A 21,668-nucleotide genomic window follows, 5' to 3' on the forward strand; every position below is an offset into this window, starting at 1 on the left:
CCCTGGGTGGGCCTGGCTGCTCGTTAGCCCAAAAAGCCTCTCCTGGAGTCCAAGCCTACTGATAGGACTTAGAAGACTAATCACCCCCATCTGTTGAGCACCTTCTGTGTGCTTGATGGTGAGTACAGTATCCCCTGTCGATGGTTATAGAGGAGGAAACCGACACTCAGCGAGGTGAAGGAATGTGGGCAAGGACACACAGCTAGCAATGGCTATGGCAGGCCAACTTAGAAGATGGCCCGCAGCGACCTCTGCTTCCTGGTATTCATGACCTTGTGTAATCATCTCCCCTTTCGTGTGGGCTGGACCGAGTGACGATTCTAACCAAGAGAATATGGCAAAGGTGATAGGATGTCACTTTCATGATTAGGTTACCAAAGCATGTGACTTCCTTCTTGCTCTCAGACTCTCCTTCTTGCCCTGTTGGCTTGCATGCTTTGAGGAAGCAAGCTGCCACGGGGGGTGGGGAGGCCTATGTAGCAAGTTGCTGAGGCCCTCATTGCAATAGCCTGCGAGAAAAGAAGTCCTGCCAGTAGCCAGGTAGGTAAGCTTGGAAACAGATTCTTTTCTAAGCCAGCCATCAGTTGAGACTGCAGACCCCGGGCTGACACCTAAATTGCAGCCTTGTGAGAAACCTTGTGGCTTGCAGAGGGCCCAGCTAAGCTGCAGCCAAATTCATGCCCTACAGAAATAGTGAGATAGTAAATATGTGTTGTTTCAAGCTGCTAAGTTTTGGGGTCATTGTTGTGTGGGTTATGGATAACCAACATAATGGCCAGGCTGGGATTTGAAGCCAGGTGTGTTTGGTGCTAACATTCTGGGTTGATCCTGTTGCGGCTGCTTCTCTCCATCCTTGCCCCTTAGCCCCAGTATGGGGGTCTCTTGGTAGTTGGCAGGCCCTGTAGCACCTTGGCTTCTGCTCCAGGGCTCACCTATGCAGTGGCAGATTTGGGGGACAATTACGTACATAGTTCAGCCTGAAGGCTGATGGGATGGTCCATGAGGGAGTGCTGGACCAGGAGCCTGGAGACCACTTCTCATCCGAGCTTTATCCTAAGGAGCCCTGTGACCTGGGACAGGCCTTCCACTCTCTGGGCCTCTGTTTCTCTGTGTGCCAAGGAGGTAGTTGGTTGAGAACATTGTTAAGGTTCGTTTTACCTGGTTCTTCTGAGTTAGAGATGGATCGTCTGGCTGCGGGGGGCTTCCCAGGCAGTGCCAGGTCCCGGGTGAGTGTGACCTCACCTGTAGGAGCTTGAGGGTTAGACAGAGGCTGTGGGCAGCTGCCCTGTTTGAGTCTGGGGAGGGGGCAGTTATGACTCGAACTCCTGGTAGGGGTCCTGCCTTGGTCCCTGAAATTCCTGTTTAACCATCATTTTCTGGGGGACTTTCAGTGACCTTTGGGTGGTGAAAGCCCTCTGGAGTGGAGGCTTTGTTCCCAGAGCAAAGGGCAGGGGCGGTGGGACTGTGTGTGTGTGTGTGTGTGTGTGTGTGTGTGTGTGTTGAAAGGGGTGCTAGCTCACTGGGCTTCAACAGGGGGCATTTATTATGTACAGGGGAATGTGATAAATGGGGGCCCATCCTCCTGTCTTCTTTCAGTTCCCTGCCCCTGGGGTGATTTATGCAGCTCCATTTATGGTCCTGGGAGGCTAACACAGAGAAGTTATTCAACTTCTTTCTTTCTCTTCTCTTTCCTTTCTCTTGCCCTTTGCTGTGTCTAGGCGGGGCAGGGGTGAGAGGAGTTCTTTAGCATCTCCAATAAATGATAGCTGTGGATACTCATACGGGCCTCTTTGCTGTCTTTGAGCTGCATGGAGTCTCGGGTTTGGAGAGATTTGCTTTCATGCTTCAAGGAGGCAGAAAAGTAGAAGGCTTTAAAGTGCAGGCTTGGAGGCAGACCACTGTGTTTGAATCCTTGTCCAGCACTTCCTAGCTGTGTGACCTCAGGCAAGTGACTCAGCCTCTCTGAACCTGGGTTTCCTCATTCTGTAAGATGAGGCCAAAAGTACCTTGTCGTCTCATCGAGTTGTTGTAAGTATTAAATGCGACAGGGTAAGAGGCTCGGCATAGTGCTGGCATGTAGTTAGCAGTCAGTAAGTGCCCGTGATGATGAGCGTCCCCAGGCCTGAGATGTGACTGGCCTGAAGTCTGCGGCCCTTCAACTCTGCTTCTTCCAGTAAGCCGTGTCACCTGCTGCCTCTCTGTCGAGTGCTGTTCTTCTGAGGGTGGCACTTTGGCTTGAATTGGACCTTGTTTCTCTGCTGCTTCTTGAATGTGTCCTTCAGTCTTTTCCTGGAGGCGGCAGAGGTGGGAGGAGTGGGTGGGGGAGAGACAAGAGAACATGGTGCTGGGAGCCAGAGCGGGAGGCCTGGCTTCTAAAGCCCACCTCTGCGTGTCTATTTATAATTCCCCAGGGGTTTTCTCTTTCCTCACCTCCTTCTTTCCCCATCTGTACATTGGCATTTATCAACATGTGTTAGGCTTTGTTCTCATGTGACAGAAAAGAAAAACAAAGGCTCAGAGATGAAGTGGCTTGCCCAGGGTCACATGGCTAGAAAGAAGTAGAGCTGAATTCAAATCCTGATATTTGGGCCCCTATCTAGGACCTTGACCGTTTTCCCAGGGCTTCAGGCTCTGAGTGACCCTGGGCGCGTCTCCCTCTCTAGCCCTCAGTTCTTTTGCCTGGAAATGAGGTGTGGGGCCCAGATCATCCCTGACAGCCCTTCTGGCCAGGGGTTCCTGGCCCAGGTGGAGGCCAGGTCTGTCTGGTTCTCACGTGGGAGGAGCAGACATCTCCAACTTTCTCTGGCCTTGTTGCTGATGGAAAGTTTCTGCCTCAGCTTCACTGTACCTTTTGGAGGCTTGGGCCCTGGAAGCTGAGTGTCGTACTTAATTATTCAGAAACCCATATATTCTCTGTAAGCAAGAAATCCTCTCCGACAGGCGAGAAATGCCAAAAATTGTTTATTGCTCTTTGCTTCAAATCTGGAGTAGGAAGCAGGGTTTGGGAGGTGTCTCCGGCTGCTGAAGACAAGTCTCTGTTCACTTTCGGGTACAAGTGCTTCTATCTTATCTAGCTTTTTTAGGGGCAAGGTGGTCCCTGGGTCAAGGATGGAGAGGCAGGGGTCGCATGACCCAGGTCCCCATTCTTCCACAAACCTGCTGACTGGCTTTGGAGAGCTACCATCTCCTTGGAGCTTCAGCTTTCTCATCTGAAAAACGGGTTCACGTACACCCTGCCCCATAAAATCAGTGAGGTTGTGAAGGTCACTCAGGACCTGAGAGAATGCTTGAATTCATGGAGTTAAATACTGCTGGTGATGGGGTTCACGTGGGGGCCGGGCAGGGAGGGGAGGAGAAAAGCAGCTGGAGAATGGGCAGAGATCGCTCGTTTCAGAAGTTTTCAGAGAAGCAGGATGCTCAGCCGCCTCTCCCAGGATTTCCAAGATTTGTTTTTGTTTGGGTTCTTGCAAAGATTCCACACCATCTCTGTGCAGGGCCTTTGGGGCAGGATGGTAGGAAGTCACTGTTGACGTGCCACAGGAAGTCGAGGAGGGAGACAGGTGCTTGCTGTGTGTTGGTCACCGGGCCGTGGACTTGGCCTGGGTTTCTCCATTTTTTTTCAGCAACTTTGTCCATTTTGCAGATGAAAAAACTGAGGCTTACTAAAATTGGCACTTGCACAGGGCCACAGAGTGACAAGTAGCAGAGCAAGGGTTCAGGCACGTGGGTCGCCTAGTGTCCTTTTCCATCAAATCATAAAGCATCATCGGGAAAGTTCACTCTGCAGGTGGTAAAGGACTTGAACAGCATCCCCAGAGCCCTGGCTCTCTGCATGGCTGCAGTGAGAGCCAGCTGATGGTCCTTGTCTTGGTTCCTTGTCTCTGTGGCTGGACATGGGTCAGGTCATTGGTCTTGGAGTCAGAGCTGTAAGAGGGTGGTAGAATGGCTGGTGGTGGTGGAGTGTGTGCCCCATGCCGCCTCTCACCATTGTGGATGCCTCTACCATACCTCTGCCTCTCCTTCCACTGGGCCAGTGACCTCCTGGCCACATGCGGCCTCTGGTCCAAAGAATTTCTCAAGGTGGGGTCACAGCACTCCTCATTACTCAATTCACTAATTCATTTACTTAGGCATACATTTGAGAAGCATGTGGTAAACCTGACTCTGAGTCAGACTCTGGGCTCAGCTCTGGACAGTGTATGTGTGTGTGTGTGTGTGTGTGTGTGTGTGTGTGTACGTGTGCATGCACACGCATGCATGCCCACTAAGACACTGCTAAGACAGTGTCCCAGGGACGCAGCCTTGCAGTAGGGGCTGGAGTAGCAGCCTGTACCGGACAAAGCAAGACTACCAGGGAGGGCATGGTCATCTCTTCAGTAGAAGGGGTGGGGAGGGGCTGTCAGGGAAGCTGGCCCTCCCCTCACTGCCAAGGGTAACTGAGGAAGTGTACTTCAAATGCAACACAATTCACTGAGCACCTACCTGAGGAAGGATTTAAAGATAATCCAGACCCCGTGGTCTCTGCTTTTGTGTGGTTAGGGATGGCCCCCAGCCACCAGCAAGGTGTTGTTCCTGGTGGTGGGAACCAGGAACTTTTCCAACCATCCTTTGCTGTGTGGACTAAGGTGGAATAGCTTATTGTCTGGAGCTGGGGGATGTGTCAGATGGGGCAAGACCAAGACAGTGGGGAGAGTTAGGTGACTGTTGTCTTTGTATGGCGAGCAATGATAGGGGTCCAGATGGGGGCCTGGGCAGGGAGGCAGACACTGTCAGTGCTCTGTGCAGGCCCCTCTGCTCTCACTATTTCCATGCCCCCAGACCCGGGGCCACCAGCTCTAGCCTGCAGTCTGGGCCTCTTTGCCCAAGGCTTTTTCTGCCAACTGGAACCCGCTCAGCCATCTCAGCAGGGTGAGAGAGTGTCCACTGGTGATTGACAGCAGTTGGTGGAGACAAACCCCAGCTCCCTCACTCATCGGGCAGGATTACCCTGAGGTGTGTTCTAAGCTGTCCCCAGAGCCCCTCAGTTGTCTTTGTGAAGCCTGCTCATAACATATTCTGTGTTGGCTTCACTCTTTCCCTGTTTCATAGCTCTGCTCTCCTCCTGATACTTCCTGGGGCTGCCTTCTAAATAACCGTCTCACACTCGAATCCTGGCCTCAGGATCTGCTTCCGACGGAGCCCAGCCTAAGACACATAATGACGAGGACAATGTGGTTAGCCAGACCCGGGTAAAGGTGTGAGGCCACCACATAATCACTGTGTAGTCTCGGGCAAGTCGCTTAACCCTCTGAATTCGAGTGCCCTCCCCAGTAATGCCGGGGGGGGGGGAGTGCTGTGGGAATTAAATCAGCAGTGCTCCTGACCCCTGGTAGATGTGGAATAAATGGGAGCTATTATGATTATTATCTGATTGTGAAAAATCGGAAGGCAGCCTAGATGTCCAGTTACTGAACTGAGATACATGTGTCCCCTAGTGTCATGGAGCATCGTCAGTGGGGAGGGAGGGGGGCAGTGGAAGACGAAGGAGGATGCTCTTTGAGACAAGTCAGAGAGAGCCGGATGTGAGCATGGAGGAAGAGGACATCTGCCCCAACTTTGATTCAGGCTTCACTGGCCTTTGGGGGAGTCAGGCTCCAGAAGGGAGATTCTTGATTTCCCGGAAATGGTGGTAAGGCTAGTCGGGGAGCTGTGGTGGCACACTGGCTGACAATCCCAAGGAGTTTCCCATGACATGAGCATCCCTGGTTCTAGGGTTCTGGTCCACCTGAGACTTGGGTTTGCTCGGCCCTGGAGTCCACATGCCACAGACCTGAACCCCTCAATACTCAGTCGTGGAACCTCATCTCATGGTTGCTCACCCCACCTCCTTTTGTGCCCAGGCTTCACTGGGAAGTATTTATTACACGTCAGTGTGATAAATGAAAAGTCATATTTTACTGTGAATTATCCCCAGCCCATGTGAAGCGTAGATCTATAGCCTGGAGAGTTATTAAGTGCTTACCACGGAATGCTATAAAAATCTCATCATTTTCCCCAAGGGCCTCTCCCACTAGGGAATGGGGAGGGAAGGGGACTGTGGAGAAAGGGACCTGCTGCCTCAGTTGTGGGAGGGGGAGAAGAAAGGTCGGCCAGGGCCAGTTGGATTGCTCCGTTCAGGGAAGACACCCTGGGGTGGGATCCTGGGGTTCTTGGCTTCTTGTGTTTGGCTGTGACCTTGAGTATAGTATCAGGAGGCCTCAGTTTTCCTATTTGTAGCCAGCAGCCATGGGCAGTGATGGTATTGAAAGTTGTGAGCCACAGGCCACATCTGATAGTGACTGACAACATTAAGCTTAGTACGGTAATGAAATAAAGCCAACGACAAAGTGAAACTGACTCTCACATTTCACAGAACTGCTGAATTAATTGTATGATGTAGAGAAGCCATATAGTTTAATTTTTTGTCTGATTAGGAACCCCCATGTATCAGCCAGGATCCCAGCAGGAAACAGATGGCACACTCACATTAGGATAATTCCAGGAGGGATTTAATAGAGGAACAGTTTACAAAGGTGTGGGTAGGATGTAGGGAAAACACAAGTGTTGGGCCCATACCCCCAGGGTTAGTAACAGTGATCCCCTGGCTATGTCCCTCCTTGGGCTATGAAGGAAGAGAGAAGTGAGCAGAAACCAGAGGTAGCTGGGCTGTGTGGTGCAGGCTACTCCAAGGGGAGCTGGGACCTTCTGTCTTGAGGCCCAAGGTGGCCCTGCAGAGAGCAAGTGTGGAAGATACGTACCCCTTCTCTCTCCTGTGCCCTGCCAGGGCTCCCACTGACCAGGCCCAACAGGAGGTGGAAGGAGTTGGGGCCTGGGATCAGGTGTCCATGCCGGTCAGCATCTGGGGGTGGGGGCAAGGTGAGGATGAAGAGGGGATCTGAGAGCTGAACTGAAAGGACCCAGCCAGCTCCCCATTGAGGCTGGCTTCTGCTTGAATATTTCAGGATGGGGTGGGTAGGGGAGGCACAGGGCCTCCCTGAGTAACAGGTCCCACTGTTAGGCTGCCCTCATTACTGGGGAATTCTTCCTCAGGGTGAGCCCAAGTCGGCTTCCCTATAAATCCTCCCCACTTAACAACAAATACAGTCGTTATTAGGCTGCATCTGAGATGCAAATGGTCAACAGTCAGTGTGACTACAGTTAGTATCAATTGTTCGCTTTGCATGACCTACCCTTGTTTTTATAGCTTTTCTCTTTCTCTTTGGTGATTCTCCTGTATCTATAAACAACAATGATGCTGACATTTCCACTAATTCCGTGCACCACTGATGGCACACAGAAGGTCTGTGTTCTCACCTCGGTGCACTTGCTGAAAGACTAATAAAATGGTTCCAACATTCCGATTTGCAAAATTCCCTGTGACCTTGTGAACTTCTGCCTCCCTTTATACCAGGCATGTTTTCTCCTCCTGGGCCCTGAACTGAGTGGCACATCCAGGGAGGCAGACCACGGACACCTACTTCTGAAGCAGAGGGGCATATGGGACAGGGACCTTTTCCAGAACCCAGAGTCCCTGCTGACCATGCCCACAGAACGGCAAGTTTGTCCTCCAGATCCTGAAATGTGAGGACCAGGAAGGGGCGTGGTGAATGCCTTCACCAATTTCTTTTCTAGCTGGGCACCTTCTTCCCAGCCACTATCGCCTAAAACCCCATGTTCATTGACTCGGGAATCTCATGAATGGGAGGTACCCTAGAGGTCTGACTTTCTTTTTTTTCTTTTCTTTCTTTTTTTTAAAGATTTTATTTATTTATTCGACAGAGATAGAGACAGCCAGCGAGAGAGGGAACACAAGCAGGGGGAGTGGGAGAGGAAGAAGCAGGCTCATAGCAGAGGAGCCTGATGTGGGGCTCGATCCCAGAACGCCGGGATCACGCCCTGAGCTGAAGGCAGACGCTTAACTGCTGTGCCACCCAGGCGCCCCTCTGACTGTCTTTCTGATGCAGAACCCTTGAGAACAGGCCAGGATGGTGGCCTGGTGTCTGTTTGAATACCTCCAGGGACAGGAAGCTTGCTACCTTTTATTTATTTTTTTATTATTATTATTTTTAAAGATTTTGCTACCTTTTAAAGATAGCCTGTGGAAGCTATAGAAGCTGGGATGATTATCCAGTCAAGGAGAGTCCTGGTTGTTTTAAGGGTTCTCCTGCTAATGAGGGAGAACACAAAGGGCAAAGAGAACAACAAACACATAAATGACACAGGCTATTGGGGCGCGTGGGTGGCTCAGTGGGGTAAGCATCTGACTCTTAGTTTTGGCTCAGGTCGTATTGGGGTTGTGAGATCAAGTGCTGTGTTGGGCTCTGTGCTCAGCGGGGAGTCTGCTTAAGATTCTCTCTCTCCCTTTGTCCCTCCCGTTTGTGCCCTCTCTCAAATAAATAAATAAATCTTAAAAAAAAAAGACATAGGCTATCACAACCGTGGCTTCTGCTCTGTCTTTTCTATCTTGTTTTAGAGAAGGCCAGGAAGGCAGTTCACCTTCCACTCCCTCCCCATCCAGGAGCTCATCAAACTTCCCCACTTCCATCAGATCAGGAGCTCCGCAAAGCTCCCCACCCAGCCAGCTCTCAAGCCCCCAGCAGGGTGCAGCACTCGAAGAATCTGGATTTACCCTCCCAGCTGCCTTACCCATCATTCTGCCTGCTCCCTGCCGGTCCACTTCGGTCTCTGAGGCCTGCCTTCCTCTCAGATCTCCCAGGCTGAGCTCTCCAAACCCTCTTCTCTCCTGGGACCGCCCACCCCCTCCCCTCTGCCCTCTGTTAGGCAGCGGTGGGCTTCCCCTCATTGGACCTTTTGCTTCTAGGGGCTGGGAAGACCTCTGGGCCCTGAGGAGCTTGGGGGGCAGAAGATAGAGGAGGCAGCTGGTCTTCATAATAAATTCTTTGTCCTGTCAGGGAAGCACCCACTGTCTTCCTCCCCCTTATCGCCCCCCCCATCCTGGCGGAGCCCTCCCGCCCTCCGTCCTCTCCCACCGCTGGCCCATCTCTTCTCCCGTACACGCCACCCTGCCCAAATCCTTGGTACATTTACCTCATTAAAAAGATTACATGGATAACACCTATTATTGTAGAACAACTAGAAAATATAGATAAATGTGAAGAAGATAAAAGTCACCTGCAATCTATTGCCTAGAGATAACCTCTGTTGAATTTTTGGGTGTAAAGGCAATCCTCAACTTATGATGGCTCGACTTAACAGTTTTTCGACCTTATGATGAGACCCATTCCATAGAAACTGTCCTTTGAATTTTTCATTTGGATCTTGCCCCACGCTAGCAATACACGGTACAGTGGTGTCTCGTGGTGCTGGGCAGTGGCAGCCCACTGCAGATCCCAGGCAGTCGCACGATTGCGAGGGAAACAGCTGAGACACTCGCAATGGTTCTGCACCCCTACGACCATTCTATTTCTCACTTTCAGTACGGTATGCAATAAATTACACGAGATACCCAACACTTTCTTACAAAGTAGGCTTTGTGTTAGATGATTTGGCCCAACTCTAGGCTAATGTGAGTGTTCTGACCATATTTAAGGTGGGCTAGGCTAAGTGTGATGTCTGGTAGGTTACATGTATTAAATGCATTTTCGACCTATGGTATTTTCAATTTATGAGGGGTTTATTGGGATGTAACCCCACTGTAAGCTGAGAAAGATCTGTATATCCTTCCAGACTTACATAAAGATATTTTTCTCCTTTCAAGAATGGCATCATGCCATACATATTATTTTGCAACCTGCTTTTTCACTTGAGATATATGTGCACATTCTTCTACGACAATAAATATCCTCCCCGACATTGCGGTTTATGGCTGTACAGTGTTCCGTGCATGCACGGGGCACAGTTGGGGGTTTAATTCCTAGGGTGCTGGGGATACAAAGCGGAGATTGTCTCCTCTCCTCCCAATGCGTGCAGTCTGACTCATTGCTGGTCTGTTGGGGACTGTCCCACTGCACCCTGGGCTTTCCCTCTTGCCCGATTTCTAGGAGCTTAGCCAGGACTAGCTTGGGGCAGTGTTTTTATTCTCCCTGCCTCCTCCCTCTCATTTGGCCTCTCATCTTTCTTGCACCTTCCATCAGTGCTGCTGGCCTGAGTTCTGCCACTCTTCGGGGGCCCTACTTTGTGTTTCGGCAGAGAGTGGGAGTCAAGTGCTATTGGAATTTTCTGTTAATAGAATTACTTATTCCCCCTTCCCTAAATGTTTGCATGTCCAAATTGCCCCTGTCTTTCAAAGGCTCAGGTCAGAAGCCACTTCATTTCAGGAAGCCTTCCTTCCCCTGGATACTCACAGTATTTTGTCTTTACTCTTATCCTGGCTCTGCTATACTAGCTGTGTGACCTTGGGCAAATTACCAAACCTCTCTGAGTCTCAGTTTCTTCATCTGTAAAATGAGGTTAATACTAGTATCTATCTCCTACGATTTTGCCTGGTAAACAGTAGGGGCTCCCTAACTGTTAGCCACTGGTAATATTACCAATCTTCACTGCTCTATTAGACTGCAAGTTCCCTGAGAGCAGAGACTGTGTCTTTCTTAGTCATCTCCTGGTCTTACCTGTGCTCTTCATTCCCAGTATCTAACGCAGGGTCTGGCACCTAGATAGCATGTATCACTCACTCCATGAATAAGTGAGTTCAAACCCAAATCCTGATTTGCAGACCAGGAGGGACCATGGCTTACCAGGATCACAGCAAGCTGGTGGTGGGGCTCAGAGGTCCTGCCTTCCCACTGAGTGTCCTCTGCCTGGCTGGCCTCTGCACTGATGAACCCTATCGCCTTTCATCAGTGGTTAGTTGTGTATAGAACTAATTAAGGGTATTTGGTTTGAAGGCTCTGGTGGCTGGAGTTCTCCTTCTAAGAGCCTGACTCTGTGGTCCCAGGAGGTTAGGTTCCCCTTCCCACTCCAGCATCCCCTTTTTCCCCTGATCCTTAAACCTCTCATCCTCCCCTTCCCACTAGTCCTCTGCAGGTACAGGAATAAGATGGAGCCCTGTCTCTTCCCCTGGCTCCAGCCCCTTGGCCCTCTTTTCCAGCCCCGCACCGGTGCCTTGGTGGCTGAGATCTGTCATTAGGGGATGCGGTCAGCCTGCACACTTCATTACACGGGGGGGTCATGAGTTAGGCAGCTGGGGGGTCAAGAGCGCAACAGGGCTGTGGGCACAGGGTGGCATGGCAGAGATGGGGTGGCAGGGAGACACTGCTGCCCCACCCAGAGGTGACTGAAGTGCCCAGAGGGGACATGAATGTCCGATCATTGGCCTCCCAGGTGTCTCGCTCAGAGCTGGGGACACAGCGGTGGCTGGACTCTGGGAGCCTCCTGGGAGCAGGGCAGGTGTGGCGGTGGGAGAGGGGCAGGAGCCTGTCTCAGCATACCTTGGGCAGTGAGATGGGCATCTAGTGCGTTAAAGGGGAGTGTGGATAGGCTGCATCCTGGGCTCTCTGAGCCACCCTCCTTGATGGACTATCCCATGGAAAGAACATGTGCTTTGGAGTTTTGAGTCTTGGCTCTGCCATTTCCTCGCTGTGTGATCTTAAGCAGGTCATTTGAACTCTCCGAACCTCAGTTTTCTGATCTGTAAAATGGGGATAGCAATAGTGACTTCATAGGGCTGTGGGGATTAAGTGCAGTTATTTGTGTGCCTAGCAAAACCTCAGTGAGCCTTGGTTTCTTCTTACATCCTTTTTACTTTTTGGCATTCTCTTCTTTCTCAACAGGGTGAGCCTGAGAGCCCAAAGAAAATCACAACTGCCGGGTTCCCAGGGCCCGGTCTATACCCTGCTCGGCAAAGTTTCACCAGCCATACCCTCCCCTGAGCCAGACTAGGGTCTTGGAGTTCAATGCCCTTTGCTCCTACTCTCTGCCAGCGCTCCCTCTAGGGGCCAGGCTGCTATCTTCTTGCTCATTCTCCCACAAAATTAAAGGCTTCTCCCTACGGCAAATGCCCAGTTTGGGGAGACTGTGGCTCCTGTCCTGGGGCCTTGGGAAGACCAGACTAATAGCCCAAGGTGGAGAAAAGGCTTCATGATGACTCCTCCAAGCCCAGACCTTCTCTGTGGTATAGACCCCCAACCAAGATACACAGCTGTGATTCGCACTCAGGTGGCCTAGCCCCTCCCTTTATAGATGGAGACAGTGGGGGACGAAGGGGCAGTGGCTTGCCCAGAGTTGCGTAGTGAGTGCAGGAGTGGCTGAACTGGGATCTGGAACTAGTTTTCCCACCTCCCAGTGTGGAGCTCCTGATGCATGTTCATCCAGCATCTTCTGTGTGCCTCTTATTGGTTTCCAAGTCCTGGGAGGGCTCTTAGCCTTAACCTTGGCCCCTTCCTTTGGGGAACGTGGCTTCCAGAGCCATGCACAGGGTATGGTTGGTGGGGCTATGCACTGAAATGGGTTCAGGGTCTCTGGGGGCCACCACACTTGGGGCTGATGGTTTTCAAAGGTGGTAGGAGATTTCTTCTTTCACTGAAGCACTTCAGGGCCTGTCCTAGATTCAGAGAGCTGGAGGTTGGGCAGGGGTGTGGGGGGGTGTCTGGGGAGGAGGGTGATCAGCGGTACCGACTGATACTACAGAGTTTTATCCTCTGTGTCTTGTTCCAGTTCAGAAAACATAAAAATGGCCCTATCTCCTTTACCCCTGCCCAGGTGGTGGAAGCAGAGGTTTCCAAAGGGACAGATTTTTTTAAACAAGATTTTATTTATTTATTTATTTGAGAGAGAAAGAGAGAGAAAGGAGAGTGTGAGTGGGGGAGGAGCAGAGGGAGAGGGATAAGCAGACTCTGCACTGAGCGTGGAGCCCCATGCGGGACTCCATTCCACGACCCTGAGATCATGACCTGAGCCCAAATTGAGTTGGATGCCTAACCAATGGAGCCACCCAGGTGCTTTCAAAGGGACAGATTTAGCTTAATTCCCCACCTGCCTGCCCGCTTCATGGGCTGGGGCGGGAGGGGGTGTGTTCTATTTCTCCGTCTCCACCCTGGGAGCCACTAGCTTTAACCTTTCCTACAGGTCAGGCTAAGTGGATGGTACCCCCCCCCCCAAGGACATTTAACATACACTAAGGGTGTCAGTAAAAACCAGACATTAGCTCTGATGAGTGTGTGCATCACAGAAGCTGTGTTTGAGAGTTCAGGGCTGTTTTCAGTTGAATCCCATATGAATGGTGCAGGTAGGGCAGTACCATGGTCTTTCCAGAGCTTGGTGCTTCCAGAGGTCTCATCCTGGCTCTGAACAGATCCCTTTGAGGATCACTTGAAAGCTGTGGACCCTCTTTCCACAAAAGCAAATATGTACAAACATTTGGTGTGTACTTTCAAACTTCATAATATTTCCCCTTGTTTAGAACCCTTGCTTCAGAAGGTGGAGTCACGGCGCTTCCCCTGCTAAAGCAGGGTGAATTGACCTGCCGAAGGGACAGAGGTAGGGAAACATGCTTTCCGTCCTTAGTAGTGCCTGGATTGATGTGGGAGAGATATCCTGCCCTGGGGGAGCTCCTGGTCTGATGGGGGAGGCCGTCTGTACAGTCTAGGAGCTTCTAGGCCAGTGTTCATGGACTAAAAAGAGATGAACAATTACAGAATGACCTAAACCCTTTGGGGGCTGAGAAAGGGCCAGAGCTTGGGTTGGAGGGCTGGGAAAGAGACAAGCATAATCCGGGAGGACTTCGTAGAGAAGGGGTTGAGGCTGATTCAGAGTGAGGGAAGAGGTAGGGGAGTCAAAGGGAGGTGGTAGGATGTTGCCTGTCAGTGTGCATGCCCAGGTATTAGTGCAAAAACCAAACCCAGCTGAGTGGCCAAAAAAGGCACGAGGCCTCACACATCTGCACAGATTTATAGGGTTCACCTTTAGGAACATCTGCTCGTTTTCTCCCCTGACAAAGGAAAACAGTTTCAAACATAAATCCTGGAATGGCTTGGATAGATTTCTCCACCCCTCCCTCTCCCTGATTGCAGGGCCTGAGGGTGTAGGAAATGTGTTGTCTTGTGTTTATCACAGCCAAGCAGAGCTCGGGGTGGCAGGCCTGACAGCCTGGTCATGTGGAGGTGATATACGGAGGTTTGGGAGAGGGCCCCAGAGAGGAGACTTGGCATTCGTCCTTCAAACACAAAGTCACGCTCGCTATTTATTTATTTATATATTTGCTGCACGGGGACAGCTTGCTCCCAACTCTGTTGTGGGCACGAGGCACACACACTGGGAGAGGAGATGCTGGGGGCCTGCTCACCTGTGCATACCCAGGAAGAAGAAGCCAATGGCCCGGTGTCGGGTAGGCCTTGCTGTTTGAGCAGACAGGTGACCCTGCTCTCCTGTTTTTGTTTTTTTTTTTCCAGGACTGCTCCATGGGTTTCAGATTCCTATGACTCAGGAATTCTGTGCTGCTACTATAGACTCTGTGATTGATGCTAGGGTCTTTCTGATTTAGGATTGGGACAATCCAGAATTATTTCCTCCATAAGGAGGTTTGTGATTTTTTTTTTTTTTAAAGAGTCACAAGTTCTGTGGGATTCTTTCACTCTGTAGTGTTGAGAAAGGATCCATTTCTTTCTCACATTCTGGAGTCCCCTTCAGGAGAAGGGAAAGAGAAGCCTAGGCTGAAGGTCTGCTGCTGGGAAGGAGGAAAACTCAACTGTACTTAATTCTTCTTTGATATCCTCGGGATAAAGGGAACCCCAGAGTAAAACCCACACCCAAATGCTTTCTTCTTGATTCTGAAGTCCATAGCATGATTCTTCTATTGCTAGACCCAGTTTTTCCTTTGTAAGGTCCCAAGTGACAACTTCCCTCTGGTACCTGAGAATGTCTGGTTGCTCACTCTTACCCTGGTCCCCACCATTGGGACTGCTTTCAGGTTTTGGTGCTCAAAGCTTGGTTTTGAGCTCATCACTTGAAGGGTTCTGGGGAGCAGGGTGAGGGGCCTTGTGAGGAGCACTCATCTCATTGTTGAACCAGCCTCTTTGTTAGAAAGGCCACTCCCTCTTGCCATAGTATCATTCTTTTCTTATTGTCAGTATGAGGCAGTTACCTCCTAAATCCTTTATTTGGAAAAGACATCATTTGAATGCTTGGGGGACAATAACTACAGGAGGCAAGAAAAGCCAGGTATTGCTCTGGTAACAGTAGCCTGCAGATCCTGATGGCATAATACATCGAAGGCTTACCTCTGCCCTCTGCAAAGTCCACTGGGCATGGCCTCCAAGTGGCAATTGGACAATCTGGGCAGCTCCTGTCTCAGCTCAATTCCACCATCTCACCATGTGGCGTTCTTGGCCTCAACATGGGAGAGACCCCCAAGGGCAGTCATGTCCTTGTTGTTCGGTGCTTTGTTCTGGAAGTGACAGACATCTTTCTGCCCACAGCCTCTTGCCAGGGTGGGCCCCAGCCAGGGTCCCCGGATGACTAGCTCAGCATCCTATCCCTGCGCTCTTTCACGGCCTGGTCCTATGGGGCTGCTTGGGAGGGCAGGTGGAGGCCTGGGAGCTCTCCAGGGCCATGCGGCTCGGGGTGGTCCTGGCCAGCCTCTAGCCTCTGACTCCATCCATCCAGGGCACGAGGGCCAATTAGTCAGCACGCACCATTATGCCGCCTTAACAACTACTTTAGATGCAGCCAACACGGCGTCATGTGGCAGCTGCGATGGACGGCGGCAGTTGTAATTAGCAGAGAATTCGGGGAAGGACAAATGGGAGGCTTTTATAGTCAAGCAAACCTCAGAATTGAAATAGCTCTGCTAATTGTGCTTCATGTGCTTATTAACATGACCTCAGATAGTCAATAATGTCCCCCGTCTGAGGGTCTCTCTCTCCATTGTCTTTGGGACTGAGAAGAAGAATGGTGCTCTCACTGATAGACCACCTACTACGTGCCAGGCACCGTTCTATTTTACATGTGTCCCCTCGTTTGGTTCTCAGAGGAAACTGAGGCGCCGGACAGCAGGGTTTCTCTCCCGGGGCTCTGCGGCCTGGTGGCTATGCTCTTCACCGCTGCGCCCTGAGAACAGAGCACACTCTTTGTGTAAGGCGAAGGCTTTTCTCCTCGTGTCTTGGAGATCCGAGGAGACCTGGAGAGAATTCTGCGGGTTCGTGAACTTGGAGGCGAAAAAGTCCCATCTTTGTTTTCATCAGTCTTTATCTGCAATTGAGTCTTTCCCTTTAGTATGAATGCAGGGAGCAAACTGCAGTAGGTAGAATTAGCAAGACTTGGGATTTGTCACCGATAGAAATCACAGGCATTTGCATATCATATTACATTTAATATCTTGAAAAACAATGTTTGCTCAGCATTACTTCCTGCTACTAGATCTTGTTCTTTAGCGCATTGTTAAAGAGGTACATGTATTACTATGAATGCACGTGTAGTTATCTGTTTATTCAAATTTTTTATAGAAATGTAGTTGACATGCAATATTGTATTAGTTTCAGGTGTACAACATAGGGATTCAACATTTATATCTATTAGGAGTGATCACCATGAGAAATCTAGTGACCGCCTGTCACCATACAAAGCTGTTAGATATTATTACCTATATTCCCTATGTTGTACGTTGTATCCCCAGAGCATACATGTATTAAAAAAAAATCTTTCGGGGCGCCTGTGTGGCACAGTCGTTAAGCGTCTGCCTTCGGCTCAGGGCGTGATCCCAGCGTTCTGGGATCGAGCCCCACATCAGGCTCCTCTGCTAGGAGCCTGCTTCTTCCTCTCCCACTCCCCCTGCTTGTGTTCCCTCTCTCGCTGGCGGTCTCTCTATGTCAAATAAATAAAATCTTAAAAAATAAAAAAATAAAATAAATAAATAAAGATAAAAAAAATCTTTCGATAGTGACGACTTTGCTATAATTGGTTCCCTTTGCAATGGTACATACTTTATTTTGTGTTTTTAAAGGCAACATCCCATAGGCTTTACCAGACTGCCAGAGACTTCCAGAGCACAAAGGTCATGAACCCCTCTGAGAGGGTCTCTCTGAGCTTCACTCACTTGCCTCAGACACCATGTCATCTGGAGTGAGTGGGTTACATCCTGGTTGACGCTCTTCCTACTTTATAGGGAGCTAGCAGCAATTCCTTGAATGTGCCAAGTTCTCTCTCTTTTCCATACCTTTGTGCAAGCTGTTCCCCTTGCCTGAGCGGCTGCACCTCCACTCTTACCCCATCACCTGGCTCCTCGGCTCTACGGCTCTACCCCGATCAGTTAGAGTGCAGCGCCTCCTCCTGCCCCCGGGGCGGCCTCCTTGCTCCTCCAGGCTGGGTTAGGGGGGCCTCCCTTGTGCCTTCCCAGGGTGAGCTCCAGGGTAGTAATGATCCCATTAGATTGGCTTAGAACACGTTAACTGTGGTGGGGCACTTTGGAAAGACAGTCTTCTGGAACACTGAGGTGCTGGCCAGAGGCTTGGTTCTAGGCTACCTGGGCCCCTACTCTGCTTTCTCCTCTGGATGACCATATGGCCCTATTAGTACCTGGTTGGCTTTAAAAATAACCCCGAGTGGCTATGCATTTCCTGAAGTGTGAGCGCAAAGACTGTCAGGGTCAAATGTCTGGATGGTGCCACAGCCCTCAAGCAGAAAAAGCCAGTGGTGTCGCTGGGGTGGGAGGACCCCGCTTTTGTGAAGAAGGTCTCTTGTAGCCCTGCGACTCTGGAGACCCCAGGGACCAGGGTCCTGCAGAGCACTGCTGCGCCTGCTTCTGCTCTGGGTGGTAGTTCCTGCTCCTCGCAGTGTGTGTCGAGGACCCCTTCCTGCCAGCTCACTGCAGACACCCCCGCTGCAGCGGCTGCAGGAACTTCGCGAGCAGGTCGCCTGGAAGAATGCCTTTAATCCTCATAAGCCCCTTAGAGGGAGGCACTGTTATCTCAGTTGTACGTATGAGGAAACTGAGGCACAGAGAGGCGCCCCCCCACACTCTGATTCTGCAGCCAGAGTTCTGAACACCAGACCTCTTGCGTTGCGTGTGAGACACCCACTGCAGAAGGCCTTGTATAATTCAGAAACTTGCCTAATTTAAGACAATTCCTGACATGCTGGTAGGTGTTTCTGTTTATCAGCTGAAGTGGCACTGCCGTGTGGTGAGCACGAGAACACGGTTCGCAATTCACTGGGCCTGCCAGCTTCAACATTCTTCATGCTTAAAAAATATTTGGGATAGACATTATTTAAAATTTTGCATATGAAGTGAGACTTTATTAATATCTTTATCACGGCGTCAAATCCACATATACACAATCTCATAAAACATGAAGGTATTATGCTGCTGAGTAATTGGATTTTAATCTGTCGATGGAGCCTGGACCGGAAGCCACAGTAGGGAAGGTGTGTCTTTATTCATGTGTGTCCCTGTACCTAGCACAGTGCCTGGCACCCGGCAGGTGCTCAGCAGCAAAGGGTTAAGGGAACACCGTCTAACTCAAAGCATTACAGTTCGATTGGTTGTGATCTCTTCTTTGAAGGGGAGCCACCTTTAAGCTTGTATTTCTTAGTAGTTTTGTTCATCCTGAATTTACCACCTCCCTCTTTCCCATCCTTAAAAAGGGGAAGAGAAAGAAGAGACATTAGTAACTGATAATGAAAAGGGACAGGGACAGAAGACCTGAGGATGAGCAACAAGGCCAGTGTGTCATCCTAAAGAATGGGGCTTGTATGCTTAGGGCACAGGCATGGGTTATGTATCGGTCAGGGTGTCTGCAGCAATGGAAAGCCAATTCTGCATAACTTAGCAAAAAAGGGAATTTGATCTAAGGTTCATGGAGCTAAATGGGGTGGGGAGGCTAGTCTTGGGGACAGCAGGAATCCAGGGGTTACTGCTGAGGTGGAAGAAGGGAGAGGACACGCTGCAGGCCAGCCTGGTCAGGACGCTCCACGAGAGGTGACCCCTGACCCCAGTACACACAGTGGGAGGTTTCCTAACAGGGAGGTTGGGTGCTAAAGGGAAGAGGATGTGAGTGCTGGAGTGACAAAGGGGACATGTATCCACCACTTGCATCTCCAAATAATCAGGTGGAGGGGACAGTGAAGGTTGTCTAATCCCTCTTTGTGTCACCGATGAGAGAATGGAGTCCAGCTTCTTTTCCACTTCATTTCTAGTTGGTGATAGAAGCACGACCCGAGCCCTCTCTCTGGGTGCTCTGTGCAAAGAGGGGGCAGAAACATTTTAACACTTTAAAGACCTTCCAAGCACCATCAGTCTTTATCATGATGGGTCAAAGGCCCTGCTGTCAATATGCCCTGATGGGGCATCCCTCGCTCTCACCCCAGTTCCCTCAGCCTGGAGGATGGAGGGTCTGGAATGTCCCTGGTCCACTCTAGTGGGTAGGCACTCTCACACCTGGGCGTGTGTGTGGTGGGCAGGGTTTATAGTCACGGTAGTCCCTAGCCAAGCGCACCCCTGCCGTGCTTCCAGGCGAGCAAGAATGAAGATCTGAGGAAGGCCCCAAAGGGCAAAATAAGAGGGAGGGACATCCAGGAAAGGTATAAGCCCTAGGTTCATGTGGGAGGGGCATTTTTATGTTCCCTTGTGTGCTACTTGCTGTAAATATGTGAATCCCAGCTAAGTTCTACTGCCAGAAGAATACAGCCACTGCCCGTTCTTGACAATTCATTGGGCTTTATCCTGGGTGGGGATACCAAGATTAACTGAACACCTACTATATGCCAGACTTTCTATTTAGATCATCTTATTTAATCCAATATTTCTACCAGTCCCATGAGACAGTTATAATTACCTCATTTTATAGTTGATGAAGCTAAGGCTCACGTAAGCCTCCTAGCTGAGGAGGGTAGAGCCCAGGGCTCGCACAGTGACGCCACCTTCTCTGATTCTCGTGTAGGTATGTGTGTTAGTCAGGGTTCTCCAGAGAAACACGACCAATAGAACAGAGATTTTTATTTATGTATTTATTATATTATATTTTATTGATTGTCAAGAATTGGCTCATATGATTTTGGAGGCTGAGAAGTCACAAGATCTTCAGTCAGAGAGCTGGCCGCAGGAGATCAGTTCCATCTTTCCCATTCAGGTCCAAAGACCCGAGAGCCAGGAGAGCTGATGGTGTAAGTTCCTATCTGAAAGCCACCAGGCTCAAGATGCCCAAAGAGCCCATATTTTGATATTTTGAGTCTAAAGGCTGAAAAGACCAATTTCCCAGCTCAATCAGTCAGGTAAGAAGGAGTTCCCTGTCACTCAACCTTTTTGTTCTGTTCAGATCTTCCACTGATTGCTCGAGGCTTACCCACATTAGGGAGGACAGTCTGCTCTGCTCAGTCTACCAATTCAAGGGTCAGTCTCATCCAGAAACACCCTCACAGACACGCCCGGGAGGATGTGTGACCAAATGTCTGGGAACCCTGTGGCCCAGTGAGGTGAACCCACAAAATGACCCATCGCAGTGTGGTGCCAGGGACAGTGAGGGGAGGGGCCTTGGAGGCCATTCTATTCCGTCTTTGCAGAGGAGGTTTTGAGAGGGAGTAGACGTGTGTGTTGTGTGTGTGTGTGTGTGTGTGTGTGTGTGTGTGTATAAGAGAGAGAGAGAGTGTGTGTGGGGGGGGGTGCTAACCCTTTTGTCTCCCCTTCCAGAGGAGGATACTGAAGCATTCCCAGCACACAGCCAGCTCAGCGCCACAGGTGGAAGCCAGATCATCCGTTTTGCGGATTAGCTCCCCCGGGGCTGAGTTCTCCCAGCCAGAAACAGCAGCCAGGGCTCCCGGAGAGGGGAAGGAGTCAGCAGGGGGCCCATCATTTCTTATCCTGGGACTGAACCAAGTCTGCAGCCCTCGTCTCCCTCAGCTTGGCAGTGTGGTCACAGGCCCGGTGCTTGGACTGGGAGTTGGGCCTGCTGGTTCCTGGCACAGAGACTGCAGGCCTCCTACATGCATTCTCTTCTCTTCCTCTGTGAGAACCCTTCACAGAGCCACCCAGAATAAAGACTACAGTTCCTAGCATCCCTTGTAAGTAAGTGGGCCATATGACCAACCTAGGGACAATGGGCTGGAAGCAGAAATGGTTGGTATAACTTCTAGGAAGTGTCCTTAAAGGGAGGGTGACCTTCTCTCCCCCAGTTTCTTCTTTCTTGCTGGCTGCCATGGAGATGTCATGACTAGCACCAGAGCAGCCACATTGGGCCACGAGGTAGACGTAGGAGAGGCTGTGAAGCGACAAGGCAGATGGAGCTTAAGTCCCTGACCCCCGAGGCACCATAACAGGCCTAGACCCCCACCTGGGAAGTGACAGCTAAACTCCATCTGGATTTTTATAGCCCCTCCCTTGCTGCAGGACCTGGGGCCATGGCTCAGCCTCTCTGGACCTCGGCTGGTTATGGATAGTGATAACCACACATGGTGTGACCTCCTGTGCAGGGGGTCAGGTGTGAGTGGGCAATAGAGAGTTTCACCTACAAGGGGACAGCATGTGGAGAGGCGGGGGGTTTGGTTCAGCATTAGCTGTTTGGGAAGGTGGCAGAGTGAATGGAGACAGCCTGGAACAGGGTTGACTCTTGGTTTGGGGACTTGCGAGTCAAGTGACCTTGGGCAGCTTGCTATCTGTGAACCCGAATGTCCTCGTCTGTGTATTAGAGAGGGTGACGCCTGCTTCACAGATTGTGCGAGAATCAGAGACAATGTGGTAGGGAGCCTGTGCTCTGTGAGAGGCAGGT

The 21,668-nt window shown here is 50.7% G+C and overlaps 1 long non-coding RNA gene across 1 annotated transcript in view; it reads left to right on the plus strand.

Moving 5' to 3' along the window:
• The first annotated feature begins 428 nt into the window (after positions 1 to 428).
• Positions 429 to 21,668, plus strand: part of LOC123777029 (uncharacterized) — a 123,922-nt gene continuing 102,682 nt past the window's right edge. The window contains exon 1 of the long non-coding RNA XR_006775559.2: positions 429 to 540. This is a non-coding gene — a long non-coding RNA (uncharacterized LOC123777029). The remainder of the gene's footprint in view (positions 541 to 21,668) is intronic.

This window comes from Ursus americanus, chromosome 23 (assembly GCF_024610735.1).
Source record: "Ursus americanus isolate L20-20 chromosome 23, mUrsAme1.1.p, whole genome shotgun sequence".
Classification (NCBI taxonomy): domain Eukaryota; kingdom Metazoa; phylum Chordata; class Mammalia; order Carnivora; family Ursidae; genus Ursus; species Ursus americanus.